Source organism: Macrobrachium rosenbergii, chromosome 31 (genome assembly GCF_040412425.1).
Source record: "Macrobrachium rosenbergii isolate ZJJX-2024 chromosome 31, ASM4041242v1, whole genome shotgun sequence".
In the NCBI taxonomy this organism is placed as follows: domain Eukaryota; kingdom Metazoa; phylum Arthropoda; class Malacostraca; order Decapoda; family Palaemonidae; genus Macrobrachium; species Macrobrachium rosenbergii.
Window position 1 is genome coordinate 18,024,120 of NC_089771.1, and position 16,087 is coordinate 18,040,206.

General features: G+C 35.9%; 1 long non-coding RNA gene across 1 annotated transcript; it reads right to left on the reverse strand.

The window, feature by feature from the left end:
* Positions 1 to 3,998: 3,998 nt before the first annotated feature.
* Positions 3,999 to 14,294, reverse strand: LOC136855381 (uncharacterized). The gene is made up of 3 exons (XR_010858006.1): positions 14,116 to 14,294; positions 10,240 to 10,379; positions 3,999 to 4,615 (listed from the first exon to the last, which is right to left on the reverse strand). It is a non-coding gene; the product is annotated as an uncharacterized lncRNA (long non-coding RNA).
* Between the last annotated feature and the right edge of the window lie 1,793 nt (positions 14,295 to 16,087).

Below are 16,087 nucleotides of genomic sequence, written 5' to 3' on the forward strand. Positions count from 1 at the left end.
TTGTTGGACAAATCAGAATGAATGGGTAGGTTGTAGCTGTCTCCTTCAAAGGACAAATATGAAACAAGGACAAGTCTGGATGCGATGTCAAGAGTACTCAAATTAACAGAAAGGTCAAGAGTGTGTGTATGTTAGATGATCCCATGAAAAAAGGAACTGAATTAGTGAAAAGGAGGCAAATCCTAAAAGGCATTGTGTATGATGACGGACACAAATATGAGTTAGGCCTATTGGAGGAAGATACAATATACAGGATCTTTTGGATATGACACTTAGTTCTCATCTCTTTAGAAAACAAAAATGGATCAGGTCATGCGTGACAGGGCTAGAAATGATCAACACTTGGGCACTAAGTGGACTAATGACAAATTAATGACTAACTGCACAAGACCGACTCTCAACAAACATTTTAGTCTAGGTCCACATGAAAGCATGGGCATATAAACAAAATACAATACTACCTTTCAAAATTTTCTTCTGTAAGTACAAACCAATGCATTTATGTGACATTATTTTGGTACTCTAATGGCAGAATAACCAAAACAGAAGAAAATCCTAGGCTTACATAGGAGTGAGGGACAACCATTTGATGATGGCATACCACATCCTTCCCACAACCCCACTCTATTCAAAAGCTTCTCTCTCAAGCTGACAACATAATCTTTCATCAAAACAGACGGGAGAGAGGAAGGACCTGACAAATAAAAAAAGTTTTCATGTAGTTATATGAAGTACCAATAGACACATCAAGACAGTCAATTACCTGCTTGGGAAGGAAGGTAACGATGATATTTTTCTTACTACTTCTGTCATATTTAGGAAGTGGGCTTTGCTCTATAAGGTACTTAAGTACTCTGAAGGATGGAGCACAGTAAGTATTCCAAAGCTTGGCAGTAAGAGGAACCAGCCGCTGGGCAGTAAATAATGTGCCCAGCAATACCTTGTACTCTGTGGATGCAAAAGGCACCACCAACATTTTAAAAATGGACTAAATAAATTATAAAACTTGGTCTATCAGCCTAAAAATAGTAATACTGTAGATGCTATCTATAAAATAACAGGTTTGTTCTGGTGGGGTATTTATTACTCATCAGTAAAACACAGGACACATTTTACTTAAGAAAAGAATCCAATATGACAATCACAATTACTGACTCAAAAGTTTTCAGCCACATAACTTCAAAAGTAATAAAAACACAATATCAGAATCCTTTTACCACATTCTCTCATTCAAGGTCTCTACTGCGGGAAGTTTTGGTCGCTGTCTTCCATAAATACAGTGGGAAGACATACATTATTACAATCACTTGTTTTAATGTGACGTCAACACTATTACTTTGAGACTGTGTGCGTGTGTGTGTGTGAGTGAGAGAGTGAGTACGTTCTTAATGAATATATTTAATCTTACATTGCAATTTCTTAAAAATTCAACAAATGAATAAATGGAAAAAGTTTAAGATACTGCCAAATTTTTTTTTTAATGATTTGTTTCCAATATTTTATATACATTTGGATTAAGTTTGATTGTATGGATTGTTCTACATTCAGAGATTGGGTTACTCAGGTGATCTTTTTGCTATGGATATCACAAACAGTTGGTTTAATTTGTTTATATTAATTACTCTAAGTTTCAAAATCATACGAGGTCACAAAAATGCATAACAAAAGTTGGCAAAGCAAGAAAATTCTATTCAACATATCTTTTAGATGGCCGATTCACTAGGAAGAGGAACTGAACCAATGAAGAGTAAAGCCAACTTGGATCCTGCATTGCAGACAGACAACCCTTCTGGTACTAAGACCTGACAAAAGAAGGACTAGGAATTGCCTGGGCCAAGTTCCCTCCTATGAAAGGCAGAGGGGATATCATCAAACCCAAGGAAGATCTTAATTGTTATGGCAGAAAAACTAACTCTTCTTAAATATTACACATTGGAAGAAATGGAATGAGAATGTTGCTCATTCCAGGCTCTGAAAAGATCTTTGGGAGTGATAAAGGCCAAAAGTTCCAAAACTAGACCACTTCCAAGGAGGTTGATCAAGCAGTTCCATCCACAATGGTCACGAAAAAATTAACCCAATGGTTCTTAATGAAAGAGCAATTGCAGGGTAGACCAGCATTATCAGCTAAAAGAACTAGAATGAGATGATCTTCATTCATTCCACAGGAGAGCAATGACTTGTAGTATCTCACCTACCATAAATTGGATTCATTAAGTAAACATGGTGTTACCTGTCCTGACAAAGTCAAGACTAGATATATGGCCCATGGATTATGGGTTCCAAAAACAGAAGAATCACAGTGAAGGAGGGCCAGAAGTGAAAGACACTGACCCTTAGACACAGACACAATGGCTGCCAAAGTAACTATTGGTAAGGTAGAAAGGTTAAAGAGATAAAACACTTCTTCACAGATAAAGCATAAATTTCTGCCTCATAGGACATACCTGGGTATACATGAAAAAGTCCATTTCAAGAGTAACCTGTCACTGTTGAAAGGATGTTGGACTCACTCTAGTTGACTGAAAAGCCTTGGGTGCTCACAAGAAACCAAGAAGTTGGAATCAGTAGTTAGCACACAACAATACTAAAATCCTTATGACCCTGCACAGCTGGGTTTGGTTAGTGAGGCTGCCACTTTTCATTTTCCTTCTACAGTGGATTGTATTGTCTGAAGAAATGGTTTTATGAATAAACAACAGCAAGTACAAAACAAAATAAACCTTTTGCACTCAGAAGATGAATATTCAGTCACAGAAAGAAATAACAGGAAACTGGAGGAAATCAGATTTATCTAATTTAGAAAGACTGGATGATGAAAGATAAATAGCAAAAGACACCAAACTGACACCCAAAAAGACAAAGATGAGGTTGGACATGCAGGCGAGAAGGGCTCTTAGTTAATGGCTGAAAAGTATAAAGCAGTTGGGATAGAAGGGATGCTGAATGGAACCTTAAGTACCATCTACAGCAAGTTATGCAAGTCAGCAATGTAATTAGTAGTCCCCTATGGTGTATCACATATAAGGAGGCAATAGTTACAGCTGTCTCGTAAGAGCCAGCAAGGCACCATAGTAATTAATGACCTATGCAGAGTAACAGATAAGACGATTCCCAATTCTGACAAAGACTAGGCAGAAAGGGATAACAAGGCTTATTAATGTTTTAACCAGAATGTATGGAAATAACTGCCTTTTCAAAATGAGCAAACATTACTTGCCTTTAGAACAAGATTAAGAAGCCATTAACTAGCATGACTGAATACCTATACCAATAGATTAATATCAACAAATACCTATAAACTGCATGAATGTAAACAAGATGGATCTGGTGCAAGGCACTTTAAAGCTGAATTACAGAAGAGACGAGACCAAAAGGATGGGAGAGAGTATTAAACCAATCACTTGTAAAGGTTCATACAACTCATTACAATGTGCAAAAGACATAATAGGAAGACTGATGAAACTGGGAACACTAAAGTATGGGTGTTGGCGTGGTTGTGGATGCAAGAATAAGAAATCTGTTAACATTAATGACTTCATTAGAGGAATCACGAAAGAAAACGCAACTATATGTCAGCATATCTTAGAAAAGCACTGAATGGAGTAACCAGGCCTGCAATTAGAAGGGGCATTACACAGGCAAGGCACACAAAAAATAAAAAAAGCTCACTAAGCAAGTGTTGGTACTTTATCGTATAGTAACTTAAGTGAATACCATGGCAGTTATTTCTAGAGAATTTGAGATAAACGGTTTCCATCACAGTTCAACACAGATCCAATCATAGTTAATCTTATTCACAGAGAAACATAGAGAAATAAGAGAGGGAGAACCCTAAGAGCTTCTGTGCGTAGATGTCCTGGTGTTAACAGTTGAATCAGAGAAAATTCAATGTTTCATGATAGGAAAATTATGATTAAAAATTAAAGGAGGATGAAGTTCAAGGGAATTGAGGCTGAAAGTAAAAAGGGTGGCATAAGACTATGCAAGTATTTTGACATCTAATCTTATGCAAGGAAAACCTGACAAAAATGTGAATGCTGATGCATAAAATGCAGATATTGAAATATTCCAAGGTAACCATTTATAGGTTACATGGAGGTTAACATAGATGGTAGTAAAGATTCTCTTTGGTGTTCCTTTGGCCTCAGATGCATTGGTCTCTTCTCACTTAGCTGTGCAACTTCTTTTAACTCTACTTCCTTCCATTTACAATTCTTATTCAAGAACACGTCCCTAAGGGAAGTCTGATTTCCTAACAGTGGGATGCAATGGTCTGGTCCAATAATCCTATCAGGATAATAACAATCTTGTTTTATGGAAAGCTTTGAAGCCAATCCCTTTATGAGAATGGGGTGTGTGTGTGTGTGTGTGTGTGTGTGTGTGGACAACATAAAGGCAATGTCCCTATACTTCTCCAAATTGCAAAGCCCTTGAACTATTCCCACACTGTAAGCAGCACTCAAGACATAGCAAAATTTAACCAGTAGCCTAAGGCACAAGACACATTTCAATCATGGTTTCTGTTCTAGGCATTAAAGAGCCATATGAGGGAACTTCAAGGTCGCTCAAGATGAGGGTGAACAGTGCAGTATACCAAATTCTTCCATGTAACCTGTAATGAAAGAAATAACTATAAATTCAGTGTTGTATTTTGGACCCTTTCATACAAGGAAATTATGAAATTACTAAAAATAGATATGCCTTAGTAACTCATGTTCTGATTGAAACTTTTTGTATTTTATTTATACCTACCTGAATATGGGCCACTTAAGCCAGAACTCTCCCAGCACATAAAATAAATTACAGACTTCTGAACACCAAAGAAAAATAGATTTAAACCTCTTCTCATACACAAACCTCTTTTTATACTTCTGCCTCATACCCACAGAGAAGCAGTCAACCGTTTGCTGCAACAGGAGAAAGAAGTCCATGTACAGTACTATCAACCCTCGATCTGTATTCTCATTCTCAGTTTAGTCTGGAATGCTTTCAGGGTTGGGGGTCCAGGGTTTCGATGTATTGATACGTTCTATTTCTTCCTAAGAGGGAATAGCCTTGGATGGCATCATGCATCTAGTAACTACTTCAATAACATGCAACTACATTTCTTCATCTCTATTTGATATAGAAGCATCTTCTATTTTTATTATAGATGAATTGTAGTTTAGGAAGTGCCTATGAGAAATGAAAATTCAGTGCCTTCCAAACAACGAAAATGGTATGGTAATATTGACAGGTGTAAAATGTAACCAAAATGTTTGGTAATGTTAAGGGCTTTTGCCAACTCTCAAATTCTCTTAGAATTTATCATTGTTCAACTTAACTAAGATCTCGGGCAACAGTGACACTTGCATGGTATAATTATGTTATCATTAAGGTTACACAAGTCCCTAGCAGTAACAATTATTTGACATACAATCATTCAATGCTAATGCTCATCGATGAGCAGCGTCATCGGACTCAGGGATTAAATTCATAATTAATATTTTGATATTGAGCTTCTTTGTGCTGTATCGGTATTCTGTTTATTTGAAAAAAAAACTGCATTGCAGATTGCATGATCATGATCATGTAACATCTGACTAACTACTTTCTATGCTGTGAGCAAAAATTACTCTATGTATTATCCAATTCTAAGCATCAAGAATTCTTCTTGCACAACAATAATATGTGTATCACTTTATCCACAGAAGTTACGTTATAACGACATGCTACAAAAATAGGAAATGGGTTCAAATTCCCATTTTTTTAAGACATTAAAAAACTTAATACCTATTATTATCAATTAGTTTAACCAGCCCACTGAGATCACTTATTTAGCACTAACTAGGCTGGCCTGAAGGGTTTGTCTATTATTAATAAAGTTTAGATTTTACAGTAATTACTATACTGATTCTTTTTAAAAAATCTTATGATTGGTGTACCTGAAAATGATGGGATACCTGTTTCAAAACAACTCGCAAGCTTTAATCCTAACTTTTTTCAAAACATGGAAATAATTCAAAGGTAACATTCAAAGCCATAAACCAAATCCTGAAAGACCACTTAAACAAGCTAAGTAAATCTTGGCAAAGGATAAAAACTATCGGCTCCAAGGGATTAATCCCAAACTTAGTCTGCACACCAAATGTGTAACAATCAGATGATGAAATGAGAATGCACTAATAATATATTAACAATTTTTGCACTCAAACTAGCCCTTCCAACAAACCTTACAGCAACGGTCACTGCAACCACCCTGATGGGACCATGCACTGAAGGCTGTGTATCAGAGTTCACAGGTTATACAAAGTCCAAGGTGTGAGGTCATAGCTGTGCAATGACCAACTTGCTTAGGGGCACTAAAAAAAACAGGAAAGTTCACATCATCACAAATAACACAGACATTTGCACAAACAATGTACCAAATAAAGGACAGCAAGTGATGTTAACCACTCCTACCTAGCCCATGATACAAGATACAAAATAATATTGAAATGAACAACAGTTATATAGTGTATACCATTTACTTTATCTTTTTCAAGGCCAAAAAAGTATCCCTATGACTTAAAAGTAACAAAGGTTGCATAACAGTATCATCATGCAAAACACCAGTTATGATAAGTATGGCCTCTCTTAAAATGAATGTATTTCTCTCTGCTATTGGTGACTTTTGGAATTCTGAGCAAGATACTATACACAGTCTCCATCAACCATGTTACTTTAATTTGAACTACAGATGTCCCTCTATGTGTGAGGGTTAGCGACACCAACCCACTTGAATTTTAAAATTTAAGAATAATTCAAGGTCCCCTAAAGACTGGGGCATTCAACCAGCCTATAGGCTAGCTTATCAAGTACATTTGTACTTTAAAACTGAAATCTCATTCCAGAGTTGAACATGTGATTTTCTTATGCTTTTTACTTCTGGTGTTCAGTCCAAGTAGCAACCTAGTTGTTTTAGAGATACTTAACCTGCACTTGTATCCTACTATTATGGGGGACCACAATATGACAGAGGGCTTTTTGGATGGGAGAAAACATCAAATGAATGAAATACAAGGCCGTTTTTAACCTAATCTACGCTTGATTTTTGGTTCCTTACCTGACCAGGTAGCTCTATACCCCCTTGACTGCCCGCACCTAACCTAAGCTAGGTCACTGTATGTTAATATAAATAATAGGGTTTTGACTTACCCAAATGTAACTTAACCTAAGGCACAGAGTCCTTACCTGACCTCCCACCTAACCCAGCGTAATCTAAGGCACTGTAAATTAAAATTAATCGGGTAGCAACCTAAACCAACCTCACTGAACCCCTAACCTAGGATGCCTGTTCCTCACCTGGCTGGGGAGTTTTACCATGCTGGGTCCCTCATTAACATAGCTAGGAAACCAGGTCCTTACTTACTTGTGTTAAATATTTCTTTGAAAACACTCAATAAACCCTATCTTAAACAAATCAGAACTTGCATGAATATCGTAACGATGTTAGATTACATCTTTGTATGTCAATCTCATGTATTTTTCCAACAAAAACTCTTGGTTTCATAATCTGGTCCCCAATAATTATGGGATATAAGGGATTCCCGTATCTTTAAAACACTAATTAGTTACTAAAATGAAAGTTATAAACATTCAAAACACAACTGAAAAAATTCAAATCAGTCGAAATAATCCAAACAACAACAGTCAATCATCCGCACCAAAGGTAACAATACTGAGAACTGAAGCCAACTTTTCCAACCCACAGAGCCACTGCAGACTGGAGGGGAATGTATAAGGGCCCTGTCCCCCTTCCTGTAAAGATTTTGTAATTTTCTGCCATTTCTGACATAGTATACCTTTGATGTACCACATGAGGTGCACTGACAGCACTAACCCCCTACAGGGATAGTATGCCTTTGTTTCCTGTCAACACCAGAGTTCCTAAATCCCACTCCATTGCTGAGCCTTTGAACAAAGAACCAATTAGGTTCAGTATTGTCCTGCCCACATTTCCAACTGAAAGTAACAAAAGACGTTCCAAATATGGTAGCTATACTTACCAACAATGAACTGGGGCGAAAACACAGTCGGGTGACCATCAACACAAACAACTTTTTAATAGGCTAGTACAGGTGAGTAACATTTATCGTAAATAGCTCTGTATGTTTTTGTTTGATTTTCATAGTAAGCACATTAAGAAGACTCATAATTATTAGCATAGAACTGGTAATAAAGTAAAAGAAAATACTTTATACATAAATATAGATGGTCGACACACGCCAGAGGTCTCTAGACTCTAGTAAATGTGATCAAATTCCTGAGTCACAAATATTGAACCACAGTTTCTCATGTCAGTAGTTTCGTCTTGCAACGGTTCCTTAGCTTTCATTTCCAATATTCAAACAAATCATAATCATTCGATTTGTCCTATTTCGTTTTTATTTACAGTTCATTATAGGAAGAAAGTTACTTTAACAGTGAAAATCAATGAAACAGAAACTAATGCAGTATCAGAAAAAAAAATGAAAACAATTCCATCAATTCATGCAGCCTTTGACATGTTTTGGACAGTTTAACGGCAATGTATGTTCTCTCGAGTGTTATGATTAAGTCCATTTGATTATACCATACAACAAACAAAACAATAGAATAGAATATTCAATATATAATATTGAATATATAATTTAACACAAAGTCAGGCATGGGGACCTATGAGGTCACTCAGTGCTGAAAAGGAAATTTACAGTAAGAAAGTTTGAAAGGTGTAACAGGAGGAAAACTTCGCAGTTGCATTAGGTAACAATTTTTTGAGAGGGTGAAAAGTCAGATGGAAGAAAGAGAATATGAATGGAGGTACTATACAAAATATGAGGGAAGTTGTAGCTAGGAGCTGCAAAGACCTTTAAGAAATGCCTACAGCTAACCACGAGGTGCACTGACAGCACCACCCCGTACAGGGCCAAACACAAACGTAACGATGTTGCTAGGAAATAATACTTTACACGGCTTATGGTTTGTGTGTGAGAGAGAGAGAGAGAGAGAGAGAGAGAGAGAGAGAGAGAGAGAGAGAGAGAGAGAGAGAGTAGGAAAACCTGCTTAGTTGCTATGTGTTTTCGATTGTGCTCTATCTTTTATAACTATAAGTCACAAAAAGAAAAAAATTGTAAAATTAAGGCTATCAAAGGCACTTTACAAAAAATACAGTACAACAGAATTGTTATTGGGTACATAGCACACACAAATGTGATGGGGTCTGGAAGATAATAAGGTGTCCCCCATTATACATATGAAAGACTAATTAACCAATCATTTTAACTCCACAAGCCAATCATGAAACATTTGATCTGGCAGAGGAATAACCTGAATGACCCATTCAAAATGCCTTTAAAACTCTAGCAGACCTAATCTTTAAAGATTTAAGTGAATAATCAGTAACCTCTTAAAATATGAAAATGTACACATACTCAAAGAACCTCTTCCAAGACAAAAACTGGGCCATTTCTACCATGATTTAAAGGACTTCTCATTATCAAAGTAGTTTAATGAGACCAAGTCGCATTTCGAGATTCCCGTGGTGGTTGACCATGGATCTGTTCTTAAATGAACACTGAAGATTGGAAAAATACTAAAACCACACCTTTTTCCAACTCAGGCATCTCCGGCTAGGACTCTTGTCTGATAAATTAATAAGTCTGATCATATGCCACCCACATCATTTGTAAGCAATGTACACCATATTGTATTCAGGTTTCTTTTCTAGGAAGTGTCCATATGGGCATAACTTCACTACCACATGAAAGGCAAGTTAAAACTACATTCCAGTAATACTCAGCTTCAAGTATAGTGCTGTACTCTTCTTTTCTTCTCTTCCTAGTACTTAAATTTCCCTTAAATTTCCTTGTAAAGAGTTTGTTTTCTGGTAATATTTGTCACAAATTTATTTGAAATATAAATAAATAATTTCAAGCAAAAAGCCTTATTATATGGGTTAGGCAAATAGGGTGGAATCAGTCCTGAGGTGTATGAAAAGACCCGAATTCTCTGGAAACTACCCTATCATAAACTTCAAGGAATCTTTTCAACTAACACCCATACCAAATTAACTTTCACTGCATACTTCTTAACTTGCACACATTAAAAAAATCAGAATTTATCATAAAAAACTGGCAGTTTTGTCCCCATTAACCTTTAAAATTCTTCAGATCCCTGAAGCTGTGAGTACACTTCAAAGGGAAATGCTACTAAGGAGACAATTCTACCAATACTCACTGTAATAGCAGTGGATTCTGTCAACAAGCCAGGTTCAAGGCATATTTCCTTACACTTTGGAATGTGACACATCAAAGAGAAAACAGTTGGACTCCATACTTCAAAACCTTATACAGTCCATGCCCTGCCGCAGGGTATACCTGAAATGGAAAAAAAAACAGAAACTCTCAGTCATCTTCAAATGAAATGCAAACTGGAGTAACTTTCAAAATGAACAGTAGAGCATGCAGATTTTAGTTCAGCCTGTAATCAAAACTAACTGATAAGCAAGCAACTTTGTATTAATCATCAAAATAGTTTACAGAGACCACAGTCACATCCTGAGGATCTCACAGGGCTTGTCTAAAGAATCTGGTCTTGAACAAGAACTGGAAACAGGAGCAGGGTAATGCTATAAAAACTGGACAGCTCATAGGTGGGAGAAGACCAAAGAGAACGAACGATTAGTAAAAGGTTGACACCGACACATCGTGGGACTAAGAGGGACTACACAAAGAACCTGCACTATTGTTTACAGTGTGCCAAACAATCCAAACTGTAATTGGTAACCCACTGCCTCTTATCCCTACCGGAAAGAAATGGAATAAAATTCACGTGATGGCACTGGGCACATCTGTCAAATCATAAAGGCAATTTCTCCCTAAGAACAAAAACAATACTAGCTCTAATAAGTAGAAATCGACCAACACCAGTACTAAACTGGTCTCCTTCCTTACCTCAAAAAGACAAAATGATCATTATGCACAGTCCTTTCATATACTTTAATGCTTTATATTAAATCTACCATCCATTGTGTCTTCTACACAAGCCAGTGAAATTTTCAGAAAGATTTAAATGAATCCACTGTCAATTCATACTAATTATGAAAAGATATAACATTGGCCATCATATTGCCACTATGTCCTTACATCAAACGTATCCTTACATAGCATGTAATGACAAAAGTATGTAAATTTGTCAGCCAAATAGTACTATGCCTAATCCCAGTTATGAGAACTATTCATAAATTACCTTGAGAGAAACAAGACTATCTTTCAAGATTGCAATACGCTATACATATTATAGTCAATACAGAATAACAAAGTCCTCTGTCTGCCTTTTCAAAACTTCGTTACTTTTCAAAACTGATCATAATCAACCAATAAATCGACTACTATAATACAGAATTATAACACTGACAATTGATAGCTTACATGAAACAAATTCACTCCAACCCCTAACCACTATAGCTACAATTCCATTTCAAATGAAATCAAGACAAGAATTCTGGCAAAACAGAAAGCATAGAAAGGGAAAATATAACATAAAATACGTTCATGATGATGAATGTATCATATGAACAACTCATATGATACCATACATCACTGTATGAAATCAAATACAGTATCCTATACCAACAGAGCCACGTCAAGTACACACTTCATGAAGTATTAACATGCAACATGGATGTTAAAATCATGCCATAGCAGCACACTTTGAATCAAGACCATTCAAAGAATTCTTGAAAGACCACATTTTCTGTAAAGATCTCAGGGATAGATGGTTTAGGTATGCCGTGAAAATCGTGAAGAAATGTCATAGCCTAGAAGAAGAGGTGCACTAAACATGAATTCAGGCAGAAAGTGCACGAGATAGTACGTGGAAGTGAGAATTCATTTAAGGTCTCCCCCCCATAAAGGGAAAATATAACACAAGTACATAACTGATGACCACATCCTGTAGACCAAGTCCAAAACACTTACAATTGATCCCCATTAATAAACCTTAAGGTGGTGAAAGACTGCCGTCTGTCATCATTTCTGTCTTCTAGTTATAACAACATACAAGATACAGACAAATGTCACTGGTGGCCATCGGCTGATGTATCACCAATAAATAGTGCACAAAACTAATCCAAAGATAATATTTTAAACAAACTAAAAGGTAGCCATGGTACTTACTGGATGGTACACTGATATCTAATACAGTTTTATTCCAATGAAACTAAGCAAAGTGATACGCAAGCTTTGACAGAGAAAAATGCCCAACTGTGTTTCAAGATTAAAACGTAACCATGAACAAATAACCATCATCTGCACAGTAGTACTGTATAAGGTACGTGAAACATATAATAAAAATGGAAAAAACATCAGAATAATTCCAGGAAAGGAACCTGACACTTTGGGGTAGCATCATAGCATCTCAAACTTGCAAGCATCGGTCTCAGGGGCACACCACAAGCAGAAAAGATACAACGCAAAGGATGGAGTTAACATAGGCTACGTTTGGTACAGACGACATTCTTTCAAAGACTCATGATAACATGTGCTACACATACAGAATCAACATGTCAGGATGCACTAGTTTAATGTCCTCTTGCAACATGCCTGCAGGGGATATAGGGATGATGAGAACTACTTAAAGAGAAAACTCTGATAAATCAGTTGCTAATAAACTATCAATACACAAAAATAGTTCAATATTTATTACTATTACCTTTTGTGGTATATTTTACAGGTTATTCTCTCCTAGCAATAAATGTGTTGAAACCAATGGACCAAGTTCTGATCTTGCAATACAGCAGGCATGCAACACTTAGGCAAATAATATGAAGCACAAGAATGTGCTGGTCATGGTACAGATTATAAAAGAAAATTAACTACGTACACAAAACATAACAGATATTATATCACCCATTAGATTGCTGTAATCTTGAATTAATATAGAAAAGCTGGAACTTTAACAATACAGTTTCTTTGAACAGTTCATCAATTGCATGAGCATAAACCATAATTTTCACAGCTGGATGTTAAGAACATACCCCCACTATGATGTCACACTACTGATATGGTCATGTCAGTAGTTTTTATTACTGCTAACTCTACCAGCTAATTGTGCATTTATTATACAGATATCATACAAACCTCAAGGCAGTAGCCTAAAATACATGTTTGTCATCTCTCAATTTGTATAATTATGCTGGCGAGGAATCCAAATCTATTTTTTAATTTTGAAAGAGTCCTTTCACAGTTTACATATATTACTCTATGCTTACATTACAGAATTTGGGTTAACTTGCATTTTAATGTTTCCAACCAAGCTAATGGTTCTAGCCTACATATTTCCCCATGTAAACTCTTATTAAATTTTTACTTCAAACCTTATTTGTATTCAGGAATTGAAATTATAGTTTCTTTGCTTTAAGTGTGTTATGACCATTTTTTTGGTAGCAAATTAGCAATTTTTGAGAAACTGGACCCGCCTCTCACGTTTTATAACCTACAATTTGGGATTCAGGGGTTAGGCAATAACACCAAACAAGGGATATGTAGGAATATATTCTAACTTACATAACCTCAGGTGCTAGGTCCTAAGCTAACCTACGGCACTGTATATTAAAATAAATGAGTTGTGACCTAACCTAGCCATACCTTACCTAACCTAGGATGCCAGACCCTCAACTCACTAGTGGGTATTTCTGAACCTGGATTATCTTCCCACCTAAACAAAGCTAGGAATTGTAAATTAAAACGAATTGATGCCGAGTGCTTACCGTCTGTCCAACCCTGGACCCCAACCTAGGTCACCAGATCCTTAATTACCCATGGCGTGGTGTCACTTGAACACGTTCTGTAAACCTTATTTTATTTAGAATCAGAACTTGCAGACATATAGGAATGTTAGAATACATCACTATTTCACTCATTGTTTATCCCCATACAACATACCAGTTCACCAATGTGGTCCCCATAGTTGTAGGAAAAAACCAATTGCTCGTCATCACTTCATTTTACTGCAAACCATCTCAACCTTTGCCATTCCTAAACAGGGCAGACTTTGTGGGGTATTGAACTTGACCTGTAAAGGTTACCCAGTGCGAAACAATAGCTGACCTACCTATCAATGTTTCACATGGTAACTCTGGGACTCTCGATACACCACTGGATGCCATAATTGAAAAGCTATCTTGGGATTTTTGTGTTATTACTTGCCATTCACGTAATTCGGTGGAGACAAAGCAAGGGTGTATGACGTATCACTACCAGATACCATTTGTTGCCGGACGCAGTGTTGCCACATTTTTTTTTACAAAATCTGCGGATCTGCTGAAAAAAAAATCTATAGAAATCTGTAGGCGCTGAAACGATTATCTGGAAAAAAATCTGTTGATGTCAAGATTGATTTTGAATTTCATAACCTTGATATACATTATATGAACAACTTACCTGGATCAACATAAATAATTCTAAGGTTTAATAAAAAAAAAAATACACAACGCGAAGCGCGTTGTACTGTATTTCTATGCCATTTAAGGATAGCAGAAAAATAAGTATTTTCTTTTTTTCCTATAACGAAAAATAAAAGCTCATTATTTTCTGTTATTAGTTAGCAACTTAAGCATATTAGAAAGAAAAAGCTGAAAAAGAATATGAATATCTACTGTACACATACTGAAATAAACTCAAGATTGCCGAAGCAAATATTAACATTTACAATTACAAAAATACAACTCACAAATTATAAATCTATAAGATTTCAGATCAATGTAATGCTATTCTATAGAATCAGTGTAAGAATATTTAACCTTTAAATACCAATATTACCAAGAATTTACACATTAATCAAAAGATAACCAATTTTTTTTTCAATTTATAATAAAAATTAACATACTGAAAAAAACTAAAGATTGCCTAAGCAAATATGATATTTACAATTACAAGCATACACTCACGAATTATAAATTTATAAGAGTTCAAATCAATGTAAAGCTATTCTATAGAATCAGTGTAAGAATATTTAGCCTTTAAATACCAATATTACCAAGAATTTAAACATTAATCAAAAGATAACCAATTTCCTTTCAATTTATAATGAAAATTAACATACTGAAATAAACTAAAGATTGCCGCAGCAAATATAACATTCACAATCACAAAAATACAACTAACACACAAATCTATAAAAATTTAAATCAATGCAATGCTATTCTATAGCGTCAATGCCTTTATACCAATATCAGCATTCACCAAGCCATACAACATGCTATTCATTTTGTTGGTGGTGTTTGTACTGTACGTTGCACTTCCTATTTTTCCTTTGCTTAGCAACCTATTGGGATTTGGAAAATCAAAACATGATAATTTCCTTTTATTAATTGCCTAGTGTGGAGCAAGCCTGTTAGGGTGTCTGTTGATAATCTATTTCTAATATTTCTTTTCATTCTATTAACAGATGAAAAGACCCTTTCCACAGTAGCACTGGAGTGTGGCAAGCGCAATAATGTTTGCATAAATTCTGATACATTGGGAAACATGTACTTATTATCCACTTGTCTTATCGACGCTACTTTACTCCAAAATTCCTCTGGATTCATATCAGCATTTAAATCTAGTCTCCCCAAAGAACTAGCCAACAACCGCCACTCGGTATCCACATCTTGGCTGTTAGGCACGACATGTTGAAAACAAGTTAGCAGATCAACCAAAGATGCTATTTTTCTGTCAATTACAACTCTCGGACTCAATGCTTTTAGAGATTCCATTTCCACAGAGTCAAAAGAAAATCGCTTGTGTATTTGAGAAGCTGCTTCCATAAAAAAAAATTCCAAGCAGTTTAACCTAAACTTTCTGAGACCATCAATTTCATATAACTTTGTATTTATTAACTGAATTCCTACTTTCAGACAGATGGATTTCTTCTGATTGCTGAAAGTTTCCAGGGTCTCTAAACCTAATTTTCATCAATGGTGCTTTTCTCAAGTAACTTTCTTTAAGATAGTACTCTAAAATCATAGTGAGAGCTGAACTAACTGAGGTGTGCAGTAAGTGCACCTGAGTTGATCCTGATTGGTAAATAAAAAAAAAATAGT